Source organism: Siphateles boraxobius, unplaced genomic scaffold (genome assembly GCF_051911475.1).
Source record: "Siphateles boraxobius isolate OS27281-9 unplaced genomic scaffold, OSU_SipBor_1 49, whole genome shotgun sequence".
Classification (NCBI taxonomy): domain Eukaryota; kingdom Metazoa; phylum Chordata; class Actinopteri; order Cypriniformes; family Leuciscidae; genus Siphateles; species Siphateles boraxobius.
In genome coordinates, this window is record NW_027509130.1 from 3,373,808 (window position 1) to 3,387,315 (window position 13,508).

Genomic DNA, 13,508 nt, shown 5'->3' on the forward strand with positions numbered 1-13,508 from the left:
TTAATTATTTTGGATTATAAGAAAAATACTGATAATCATATGCTGTAGAATGACAAAGCTGTTGCTAACAAGTTAAACCATCAGATCACGCCATGACTATGCCAAAACATAACCAACACTTTCAGATTACACTTTTCTTTGTTCATTTGACTGTTATAAATCAATTACAAAAGCCAAACAAAATTTAAAGTAAAAGTATAAGGGTCAGAGCCCAACTGAAGCAAACACTGATCGCATTAACGGTGGCTTACAATTTTATGTTTTCTCCTTCAGTGATTCTTCTTGTTAACATCAGGTGTCTTCAATAATGCTCAATCATCACTAAATTAATCACTTAATTATCTCATTAACTTTAACACTCTTGAGTGTTAATTTAACACTCATATCTGCATATTATCTTCCATCTGAAAGCAGGTTAAGGCGATTTACTATTAATCAAGGAACCGGCTTTACTGATGAGATGCACATAACAATCTCATGTGATATATCACCCAGCCCTATAGAAGAGAATATTCAAACTTCAGCTCGCGGAGCTTTTTCTTGATGCCATCAAACTGCCGCCGTTTGTGAACAATGCCAGCGCTGAAATCAGGAAACATGTGGACGTGGTTGCCTTTATACTTTAGTTCCTTCTTCTCACGTGACAGACGTAGAATTAGTTGTTTATCCTGGAGGCTGAGGAATTTCACCAGGATTGGCCTTGGCCCAGCTTTCAGCTTATTTGTTTGTAACATAGTGGGAGAACGGTGAGCTATCTCGATGACTGGAGGAACTAAAAAGTTATCTTCCCCCAAAAGTAGCTGGATAAGACCTCTCATGAAGCCGATGATGTCCTGGCCTTCCGGAAAATTTTTCCGGAACATTCAGAAAGCGCAGGTTTTATGCCCTGCTGCGATTCTCTGCATCCTCAACTTTATCACGCAAGTAAGAGTTCTCGCTCACTAATGTTTTGACATGCTTTCGTAGTTCAATTAAATTATCTTCATTTGAGCTTACTCTTTGTTCAAGTTCTGACACATGATCACCAAGTGTGGACAGCGAGCCTTGTATTGTTTGTAAGCCCGATTGGATATTATCAATTTTCGCTTTGAAATGGGAAAACAAATCCAATTTCAGCTGCTGTATAGCATCCCAGATTGATTGATTGGAAATCAGAGTTTGCTCCATAGCGAGCTCAAGACACGCTGATCTATGTCTGAATAATTGGAAACTTTGCAACAGACAAAGGCAGTTCGTATTCGATTTGATGCAAAATTATGAGATAGGATTAGGGCATGAAGGCCAAAAATATATAGTTTAGCAAACTACACCTGACGAGCACGTCGCTCACGCAGCCCTTTTGTGCACCATGTGACTTACAACAGAGGATTACAATTTAAATAATTAGGTTTACCTTGTTGATAACAGCAGACTGGTGATTCTACAGCATACAATTTGTAGCATTTTCCATAGAATTTCTGTTCAAAAGATTTAGGATTTTTTTTATTAAGTCACACAGACATGAAGATTCAGCCTGTGAATCTCAACAATGGTGACGATAATAAACCATGTTGCAGTGCATTCTGGGTGCCACCAATCAAAACTCATTCATGGCTCCCACCATGCATTGCAGTATGAATAAATTATGATCAGAACTGTCCTTTTCCTAATTAAATATTTCATTTGTCACCATTGTTGAGATTCATACACTCATGCTTGATGTCTGTTTGTACCTACACAATTGTTTTTTAAATTATTTTATCAGAACAAGTTCCCTTTCGAAGGGAACTCAACAATACGTCATCGACGTTATGAGGAACGCCTCAGGCGTGACAGGTGTCTGAAATCAAGTATCAACTCACAGCAATAATCTTGACCAGCGACAGCCCGTGTTTCATCAGCTCGAATGATGAACACGCAACCTGGATGTATAAAAAGGGCGCCTTGAAGCCGTAACAACATCCTTTTCGTCTTCAGGGACTGTTTGTCTGTTTTTGAGTAGTCAAAAAAAATGAAGCGTGCAGAGAAGGGGAGAAATACTTTCCGCAAGTGTGCCGACCCGTTTTCCCAGATATTTGACACGTCTTTCCCACTTCTCGAGGGAAGAGGGCGCGGCATCTGAACCCCGCGGTGTTGGTCCCGCTCGGGCTGAGGCTCAGCGGCGCGTGAGCTCGTGGGGCTCTCAGATGGAGCTGGCAGGTCGTCTGGAGAGGGGCGTTAACCTTGCGGATGATCTGCCAGCTGACGAGGATGAGTTACAGGTCAATGTTGCAGAGGTTCTTTCTCTTTCTGATGGATCTGTAACTAGTTCTCTTCGGGCCGGGCAGGAGTTGACTGCTGATGATGTCAGTCTGGTTGAGACTGAATCATCTCAGCCCTCCTGCCCAGTGTGCGCTGAGTTGGTGGATGTTATGGGGCGTGCCACCAACGGATTGCAGCTACAGTGGAGGCGCTTCCGGGAGGAACCTGCTCGTGGTATTTTGGATGATCGGTTCCTCCCTTCCCATAAGCCACCAGCCCGGACGAGCCTTCCATTCCTTCCTGATCTCCACTCTGAGATCGAGAAGGCATGGAAGAACCCGTTCTCTGCGCGTCTTCATCTGCATCAGCGGAATAATTTCGCTGCTGTGGATGGGGCCGCGGAGCACGGGTATGTGTCGATGCCGCCAGCGGACGAGACGTTGGCCAACTATCTCGCCTCTGGTCGGTCTTCGTCACTAGGAGCTCCGTCCCTGCCAGCCAAGCCGCTTAAGACTACATCACGCTTGAATGGCAGAGCGTACACAGCAGCAGGTCAGGCAGGAGCGGTTCTGCACACCCTCGCGGTCCTTCAGACCTACCAGGCCGACCTGCTGCGGGACCTCGATCAGGGGGCCGGTCTGTCCCCTGACGCGGTCGCAGAGCTGCGCCACACCACGGATTTGTCTCTCCGGGCCACCAAACAGTCTGCTGCCTTCCTGGTTATGAGGTTATTGTGGTTGCCAGGTAACAGGCCTCACCGGCCTTCCTGGTGATGGGCTTCTACATTACAGGTCACAGGCCTCACACGGCCTCCCTGAATGTGAGCTCCCAGATACTGTGGCCCGGCACATTCTGTGGCAGGTGACAGGCCCCAGCCGGCCTTGCTGGTCCCCCACATACTGTGGTCGCCAGGTTACAGGCCTCATCCGGCCTTCCTGGTTATGAGCTCCCACGCACTGTGGATGAGCTCCCACCTACTGTGGTCGCCAGGCTACAGGCCTCACCTGGCCTTCCTGAATATGAGCTCCCACATACTGTGGTCGCCAGGTTACAGGCCTCACCCTGCCTTCCTGAGTATGAGCCCCCATGAGCTTCTACAGGTCAGGTTACAGGCCTCATCCGGCCTTCCTGAATGTGGGTTCCCACACACTGTGGTCACAAGGTTTTTAGGCCTCTTAAGCCTTCCTGGGTGTGAGCTCCCACATGCTGTGGTCGCCAGGTTACAGGCCTCACCCGGCCTTCCTGAATATGAGCTCCCACATACTGTGGTCGCCAGGTTACAGGCCTCACCCGGCCTTCCTGGTTATGAGCTCCCACATATTGTGGTCACCAGGTTACAGGCCTCACCAGGCCTTCCTGAATGTGAACTCCCACTCACTGTGGTCGCTAGGGTGTAGTTGTGAGCTTTCACATGTCAGGCCTCATCAGGCCTTCCTGAATGTGAGCTCCTACCCACTATGACTATAAGGTTACAGGCCTCATCTGGCCTTCCTGATCATGGGTAAATTCAGGCCTCAAAACCGGCCTCCTGAATTTAGAGTGATGAAGTACATGCACATTTACTTCATCTATTTTCTTTGTACGCTCCGTACCTTCTTAAACCCATACTTATGGTAAGTCACACGACGAAACGTCTTGTGTTCTTTCTAAAATCCCTTTTTTATGGTAAGGGTCGTGCCCTGTATGCTTCAGTCCCTTCCTATGTGGCTAGACCCCGGTCTTTCACCTTGGGTCCCACTCTAGTTGCATCCTGTCGTCAGAGTATGCAGAGTATGCAACTTCAGAATGGCTAAGTTCATGCACTTTTGTTTCATGTACTTTCTAAAATCCATATTTAGGGCCTTTCTGGAAGTAGCCCCACATGGTGTGGTTGTCAGGTTACAGGCCTCACTAGGCCTTCCTGAAAGTAAGCTCCCACAGGTTATGGTTGCCAGGTTTCGGGCCTCACCGGCCTTACTGAGTATGAGTTCCCACCTACTGTGGTCGCCAGGTTACAGGCCTCACCCGGCCTTCCTGAATATGAGGTCCCACATACTGTGGTCGCCAGGTTACAGGCCTCACCCGGCCTTCCTGGTTATGAGCTCCCACATATTATTTGATTCGGAAGACGGTCGTATTGTACCATGGGGATCTGTATGAGAACTATTCTGCTGACGCTGTTTGTTTGGGAACTTGTGTATCGAGGCCTTGCAGTGCGAAGAAGCGGGGAGGATGGGTGTTTGTCACCGATTACCTACACCAGAGACACACTGTTGTCGCTTCGAACAAAAGACATTTTAACAACTGTGGATTTCTCAGAGGCACGGAATTCTCATCTATTTCAGTCAAAGCGCTTACGGAAGAGGGGGAAGAGGGGTGGTGTACGACAACGCATACGGAGGAGAGGAAATAAACCACCGCTTCCTTCGGTTGTTTTTGGAAATGTACGGTCATTGAGAGGAAAGATGGAGGAGCTTCGTATTAACAACAGAGTGTGTTATGAATACCGTGAATCAAGCCTCATGGTGTTCACAGAGACATGGTTACATCAGAACATTCCCGATTCACTAGTGGAGTTGGAAGGACGCTCCCTGGTTCGCTTGGACAGAACAGAGGCAGCTGGAAAGAGCAGAGGGGGAGGCATTGGCATTTACATCAGAGACGACTGGTGTAACCAGTATACTGTGCGGGAGGCGGTATGTAACCCCGATTTGGAGCTACTCTGTTTATCTTTAAGACCTGTTTATTTGCCAAGGGAGTTTGGGAATATTGTCATGTGTGCGGTATATGTTCCCCCGGATGGCAATGCTGCGAGGGCCGCAGCTCGAATAACTGACTGTGTCCAGCAGCAACTGCACAAGACACCAGGAGCAGCAGTTCTTATTTTAGGAGATTTTAACCATTGCAAACTGGAGCAAGTGCTCACTGGTTTTGAACAGTATGTTCAGTGCGCAACACGTGATCAAAATATTCTAGATAAATGCTACGGTAATATTAAAAAAGCATACATTGCTGGACCAAAGCCTCCATTGGCAAATTCCGATCATAATATTATTCATTTATCCCCGATATATAAGACTGTTTTTAAATCTAGGAAACCAGAGGTAAAGACTGTTTCTGTCTGGTCCGAGGACAGCATAGAAAATCTTAAGGGATGCTTTCTGTGCACCGATTGGGATATGTTTCACAGCTTGGACATTAATGAGGCCACAGATACTATCACCGATTATATCAACTTTTGTGTTGACAATGTGCTGGAAAAAAAATGTGTGACTGTTTATCCAAACAATAAGCCATATATCACAAAGGAGATAAAAGACTGTATCAATCGGAAAAAACAAGCCTTTCGAGAACATGATCGAGTGGGTATGAGATTGATCCAGAAGGAATTGAATTATCTGCTAGGAAATGCTAGGAAAAAACAGAAAGATATTTTAGAACAGAGTTTTATGTCCACAAATTCTAATAAATTATGGGACACCATTAAAATTATGAGTAATATGAATACAAAGGTTGACCGTCTTATTACTAATGATGACCTGAGGAAGGCAAATGAATTAAATGACTTTTACCTCAGGTTTGACACACAGGACTGTGCACTGGAAAGTAGAGAAGCTTTGGATTCACTTGTAATTGAGAACACATCTGATAGGATCATTGTGGACCAGCAGAAAGTTTGTTCAATCTTCAGTCGACTGTGTACCAAGAAGTCCACAGGTCCTGATGGTATCTCGGCATTATTGTTAAAATCTTGTGCCGAAGAACTAACTGTGGCATGGTGCCCAATTTTTCAGCAATCTGTGGATTCTCATGTCATACCTGATCTATGGAAAAAATCTATTATTGTTCCATTACCAAAAAAAACAGGTTCAAGTGATAATAAGGACTTCAGGCCAGTAGCCTTGACATCATGTGTGATGAAAAGTTTTGAGAAGTATATCGTTTCTATTTTAAAGACTGAAGTTAACTCTGTACTTGACCCATTACAATTCGCATATAGGCCAGGCCGCAGTACAGAAGATGCTGTTAACACTGTGACTTATTATATAACTAAACATCTGGAAAATCCAAAAGCTTATGCACGTTTATTATTTGTTGATTTTAGTTCTGCTTTTAATACAGTTCAGCCCCACCGTTTAATTCAGAAATTGAAGATGTTCAATGTTAATTCCTTTTTAATTAAGTGGTATCTTTCTTTTCTGACTAATCGGACCCAACAGGTTAGAGTCAATCATACTTTATCGGAGTTGAAACATATCAGTATAGGCGTTCCACAGGGATGTGTTAGTTCTCCGATTTTATTTACATTGTATACTAACGAGTGTTCAAGTTGTGATCATAACAATTTTATAGTGAAGTTCTCAGATGATACAGCGATACTTAGTCTTTTGTATGAGAAGAATGATTTGTCAGTTTATTTCTCAGTGATATCAAGGTTTGCAGAGTGGTGTGATCTAAATCATCTTATTTTTAACACAGAAAAGACTGAGGAGATGATTTTTGATCTTAGATCAATAGGTGATCACACACCAGTGGTTTTACATGGAAAATCAATTAAGCAAGTACGTTCCTATAAGTACCTTGGTATCTACGTGGATAATACACTTAGTTGGGGGATTCACGTTGATATAATTTGTTCTCGTGTGCAGCAAAGACTGTATTTTTTACGTAGACTCAGACTTTATGGAGTTGACCAGAAAATTATGTGGTTGTTTTATCAGGCAGTTATAGAGAGCATAGTCAGATATGGCATTACAGTTTGGTTTGGTAACCTTACAGTTCAGGTAAAGTCGAAGCTTGCACGTTTGGTTAGAATAGCGATGAAGACCATTGGGAGAAAAGAATTTTTGTCTCTTGAGTCATTATATGAACAATCGGTCCTGAGAGAAGCACATAAAATCGTGGTTGATCCATTGCATGTTCTGTACACTGAGTATGAATTGTTACCTTCTGGAAGACGATACAGATTTCCGATGTGTAGATATAACCGTTTTAAGAAGTCTTTTATCCCTTTTTCAATTAAATTGTTAAATGATGAATGATGTGTATATATGTATATGTATGTGTATGTATGTGTGTGAATAGGAATTGTTATTTATTATAATACTAGTGATTTTAATGTATGCATTTGAATGTTTCAATGTCAATGTAAACACCTTGAGTCCAACACAAATTTCCCCTTTGGGGACAATAAAGTGTATTTCATTCATTCACATACTGTGGTCACCAGGTTACAGGCCTCACCCGGCCTTCCTGAATATGAGCTTGAATATAGATTCGGAATGACTAAGTACACGCACTTTTGTTTCATGTACTTTCTAAAATCCATATTTATGGCCTTTCTGAAAGTAGCCCCCCCATGGTGTGGTTGTCAGGTCACAGGCCTTGTCAGGCCTTCCTGATATGAGCTCCCTCCTACGGTGGTCGTCAGGTTACAGGCCTTGCCGGCCTTCCTGGTTTTGAGCTCCCACATTCAGTGGTCACCAGGCTTCAGGCCTCCTTGGCATTCTTGCCATTCCTGCTTATGAGTTGTCACATGTCAGGTTTCAGGCCTCACCAGGCCATCCTGAATGTGAACTCCCACTCACTGTAGTCGCTAGGGTGTGGTTGTGTGCTTTCACATGTCAGGTTTCAGGCCTCATCAGGCCTTCCTGAATGAGAGCTCCCACACATTTTGACTATCAGGTTACAGGCCTCATCTGGCCTTCCTGGTCATGTCAAAACCATACTTATGGTAAGTCACATGATGGAACATCTTGTGTACTTTATAAAATAAATGTTTATGGTAAGGGTCATACGCTGTACGCTTCGGTCCCTTTCTATGTGGCCCAGACCCAGGTCTTTCACCTCGGGTCCCACTCCAGATACGTATTGTCATCAGAGTATGCTACGACAGACGCCTTTCTAGCTAACTTCCACATTCTGATCCAGGCCTTTTCTGGACTCAGAATGGCTAAGTACATGCACTTTTGTTTCATGTACTTTCTAATGTAGCCCCACGTGGTGTGGTTGTCAGGTTACAGGCCTTATCAGGCCTTCCTGGTTATGAGCTCCCATATTCTGGGTATCAGGTTACAGGTTTTTCCGGCCTTCCTGATATGAGCTCCCACATACTGTGGTCGCCAGGTTACAGGCCTCATAGGCCTTCCTGAGTATGAGTTTCCACATGCTGTGGTCGTCAGGTTTCAGGCCTCACTGGCCTTCCTGATATGAGCTCTCATGTACTGGAGCTCCCCACATAGGGGGTAATCAGGTCTTGGCATCAGCAGACCTTCCTGGTTTTGATCTCTCTCTTACTTCCTCAGTGTTCAGAACGAGAACTGGGTAGACCCATGGATTGAGTGGACGACTTCCGTCATTGCTTGAGGTTGAGTTACACTCTCCAGGTGGTCCCGTCTCTGTGATCCGGAACTGAATGGTTTCTGCCAGCTTTGCAGGCCTTCAGTTTTGGATGCCTTTTCCAAGGCAGTTTCCAGAGGCTCTTTCTTGGACAGACAGGCAATGGCCAGACTGTGCGTCTTAGTATAGATCACCAGGCCAGCCTGGTGGCATGTCAGGAGGCATGCTCTCCTGATTAGTGACTGGCTGGGAGTCCTTGAGTCCCTTAGCCACAATCCCTAGAAGGGACCCCTTCTATTAGGGAGTTGTGGTCCTAAGCCTTTGAGCTGGCCCAGATATACTTCCCATGAACTATGTCCTGGCAGTTTTCTCGCTTCATTAACTTGGGCTATGACCGGTGGGGAGTGCTGTCACTGACAGCCCAACGTGACCTAGGGTGAGTGGTTTTAGTGTCCTTTGTATTACTGGTTCTGACAGTTGTCACTGCCATTGGGCATGCACTCCCCTCAGTATGGCGGCGTGGGTATTTCGTTCCCCATAACGTCGATGACGTATTGTTGAGTTCCCTTCGAAAGGGAATATCTCAGGTTACGACTGTAATCTATGTTCCCTGAGAACAGGGAACGAGACAATACGTCTCCCTGCCATACCTCGGGGCCTGCCTGCAACAGTCCCTTCCGACGATAGGATGTTCTCAAGGCGCCCTTTTTATACATCCAGGTTGGGTGCTCATCATTCGAGCTGATGAAACACGGGCTGTCGCTGGTCAACATGATTGCTGTGAGTTGATCCTTGATTTCAGAAACCTGTCACGCCTGAGGCGTTCCCCATAACGTCAATGACATATTGTCTCGTTCCCTGTTCTCAGGGAACATAGGTTACAGCCGTAACCTGAGACGTTTTAAGAAATCCTTTGCAATATATTGAAAATTCTGGCTCTTATGCTGTAGAATCACTGTGATGCTGCAATCGACAATAAAAATATATGTCAGAGATTAGGCTTAAATTAGTTTTGTCATTCAGGTAAAATTATGATTATGTCAAAACATAACCAACAACTTCAGATCACCTGAAGTTCATCTGGCAGTTATAACTCAGTTACAACAGTCAAACAAAATCTAAAGTTAAAAATGTAAGGGTCAAGAGTCCTAAGTAAAGCACACACTGATCACCATAATAATCAATAATGATCAATAATCAATAATCACTTAATTAATCACTTAATTATCTCATTAACTTATATCACTGGAGTGTTTGCTGTGTTCCTTTTAGGATAACATTCTGGGAACCAAAATAAAACTACCCGCTGAAAACATTATTAGAACTTCATGGTAATGTTCCCAGAACGTTTTTTAGAACAAAACATTTCTAGCTGGGATGACTCCATATTTATTATACATAGTTTTGTGGCTCAGATAAGGTCCAGTTCTGGTTTATTTCCTTTCTCTTGGCTGACATGTGGCAATGCTATGGCCTGCTTGTACATTACCATTGCATTTATCATAACTTACCGTAAAAAATACGGTAGCAAGTATTGTGTTTTTACATCACTGAACTTAAATTACGGTAAAAAACTGCTATCTGTGGTTGACAGTCATTTACCGTAAAAAAAACCCCCGGTATGTATTTTTTACGGCATTGAACCAAAGTTTACGCTAAAAAACTGCCAGCTGGTTTAAAGTGATTTACCATAAAAATATGGTAGTAATGTTTTAGGTTTTATGGCAGGGATCTAAATATTACGGAAAAAACTGGCAGCTGTTGTCGCCAGTACTTTACCGTAAAATATATGGTAGAAATATTTTAGTCTTTACAGCACTGAAAAAACTTTTTTTGTGTGTCAAAAAAGCCTATTTAAATAAATAGTTATTTATAGAAATTTAAAAGATATCAAAAGTCCTCCCAAAACTGCTCAAATGTTGAGTAAAAACTTTATTAAACAGAGTAAAATTACATTTATAAAAAAAAATATATATTATTCTGTTACAAAAATTAAATGTTATTGTCTGGGGTCTCTGGAGACCTCACAGATTGTAGACACAAATGAAGATAATCAGAGGGTTAAAAATGTATAAGAAATCATTATTTATCATAGCCACATGAATTATATTATAACGTGAATTATCCTGACAACGTTTTATCAGTACAGAGATAAAGGGAAAGGAAAGAGGCCTTGAGAAATCCTGATGTGTGGGGGGAACCCCGAGGACAAACAAAGTGGAGATTATCAGGTTAAATGAAAAAATATCCAATCAGAAAGTAAGCTGAATTTAATTATCACATCTAATTGCATGCATAACAGATTAAATAGTTTACACTTTAGAGTGATTAGTAATGGCAAGCTGCCAAATTCATGATCAGTTTATATGAGTGGAAGCAATCAAAAACTATTTTGACATGCTAATGTAACTATTGTTATTTTTTAACATGATCTTCAAGGTATATGTGTGTGGTTGTCAATAAAACTGAAGTCATAGATTTGTTTTATGGTGTACTTAAGTTTTACAACATTATTTACACAATATTTATTTTTGGTGATTTTTACAATACAGATGTTTACAAAACTGCTTTAAAAGAAATAAAAAACTGAAAAGATAACTATTGCATTTTGTAGATTTTTCTACAAGAATTTGAGTTGTTTTCTCACCAGATAACATGATTGTTTTCCATTAATATGATGAACATTATATTAATTTAAAAATTATTTTTAAATACATGTATGTAGATATAATAGTGTCTGATTGACTGTTCATGTCTACCCTTAATAGTTGTAAAAAAAATGAATGGTTAGATTTATTAATATTGCTGTACCCTTTGTATATACTAATAAAACAATAGTCTATAGAAAAATAATAGTGATAGATTAATGAGATAAAATTCACCTCAAGAAAATGACATTCATTTACAAAAATAAAGCATTTTATGATCAAGATGTGTTTGTCCAATCAAGCATCTTGACAATTTACTTGAGACATTTTGCTTTCCATTATTCACATTGACACATGATCATTAAAGCTTTCCATAATAAAAATGGAAGTTGTAAAATGAGGTTTGTAATGAATTTTTATTTTTTTCTGAACCCCATATCTCAATGTATTGTATTGTTTTGTCTCACTGAGGAGTGAATGGATAGACCAAATACAATATTATATAGTGGCATCTAACATCTATAATAGGGACCATTTCCATTTATAACACACAAAACATAAAAAACAGCAGCACAAACAAAATTATATACAGCTGTACGTCACTTTCAGATACTTATTGACACGCTGTCATGGATCTTGAAGCAGTTGACAAGATTCTTCGCAGTGCACCTTATAAAGAAAAAAAACAGCAGCAACAAAGATTATTATTTATTATCGTGAGCATAGCTTATCTAAAGCTAAAGAAGTTTTGATCCTTAATTCAATTCAACTATTAATTGATATTAAATCAAAATTTATTTTTGAAAATTTTACATATAAAACAATTGGCTTACTTCATGGCCGACATGTATAAGTCACGTCCAGGTATTTATAGGTTCCAACACAAGGATCGCCGAAAAGTGAGTTTGATGCAGGAACAACACACCTCTTTAGTCTACTGCACCTGAATCATAGACAGAAAATAGGTACTTAAGAATAGCTTTATAGACATTAGGAATATATTTTTCTTGTTCTTGTAAAATACCTAAAATGAAATCGTGAACATTTACTTTTAACTTTAAATCTTACCGACGAGAAACTGTATTAGTGACTGTTACTCTGCAGCGTGTGTTTGAGATCTGAGAATATGGTATCCCGTTAGCACATGTTCTGTGATCAGTGCGTCCATAGGTGGCTTTAATAATATTTATTGTTCCAGAGGAATGTTCTGACACACATCAAAAAAAGGGAAATTGGTAAGATTGAAGCACACACATGTTCAGAATTCTCCCCCATTCATGTCTCTCTCATGCTATCCATTTGGGACACAAAAGGCCAAAAATATATTACTTAAAAAATATAAAAAAAATACTGAGTTTCTCACCACAGCTGAGGACGGCAGCCTTTCCTTCACAGATCACACGTGCTTTTATTCCTGCAGAGAATATATAATAAAATCACTTGAAATAAAATTAAAAAAATTGTAGTTTAATAAAGTTTACAACAAAGTTTAAACTAAATTATACATTATACATTAGTCAATTGGCATTCTTACCATGTTGACACAGAAACAGCAGCACTGAAAATCAAAGTCAAACAGAAACAAACTAAAACACTGAATTGAAGAGTTAAAATCATGCCAGTTCAGACAATTTTAAATCATTACTTACAAATGATCCAGCTTAGCTTTTGCACAAGCATGTTGAAGGTGTGAATCAAAGGGAAACTCTGGAATTCTCTTAAGGAGGCATATGTGTTCATGGTTTTTATAACAAACACACACTCATTATCATCTGTTTACTGTTGATAACCAATGCGGAAATGGGAGTTTACAATCTTAGAAATTTCAAAACAAGCAAGATTATAAAAATCAAAACTTATTTTTCTGCTGACGACTGCATGGATTTGTGACAATATTATTGTGGCAATATTGCAGCAAGCGCTGAATTCCATCACAACACCAGTGAGATAAAATATAGATATAGATAAAAACCTTAAAGTCAAGTTTCTACAAATCCAATTGTAGAAATAAAAAATAACTGCATGAGGAAATGGTGACAAATAGCTGATTCATCTTTTGTTGATCGTTAACTTGGCTGATTGCACTAGCAATTTTTTATGATTCTATTGCAACCTATTTTACTGCTTTGTTTTCGGATCAGGTATTCTAAAGTTTGAGTTTTAAAAACACTGTAGGAAAAATAACTGCTGCAATGCATGCTGGGAGCCACTCATGGCTCAACAGTTGTGAACCCCTCAATAGGGAACCAAATTTTAATTATAATGACAGACACTACCGTTCGGTAAGCATATTGAATTATCTGGGTTTTTAACGGGGTGGTT

General features: G+C 41.0%; 1 protein-coding gene across 1 annotated transcript in view; it reads right to left on the reverse strand.

Moving 5' to 3' along the window:
• LOC143710893 (L-rhamnose-binding lectin ELEL-1-like) overlaps window positions 1–12,949 on the reverse strand; it is a 52,762-nt gene extending 39,813 nt beyond the window's left edge. Inside the window, exon 1 of the transcript XR_013194682.1 lies at window positions 12,721–12,949. The gene's annotated coding sequence lies outside the window, so the exon portion shown is untranslated. The remainder of the gene's footprint in view (window positions 1–12,720) is intronic.
• Window positions 12,950–13,508: the final 559 nt, after the last annotated feature.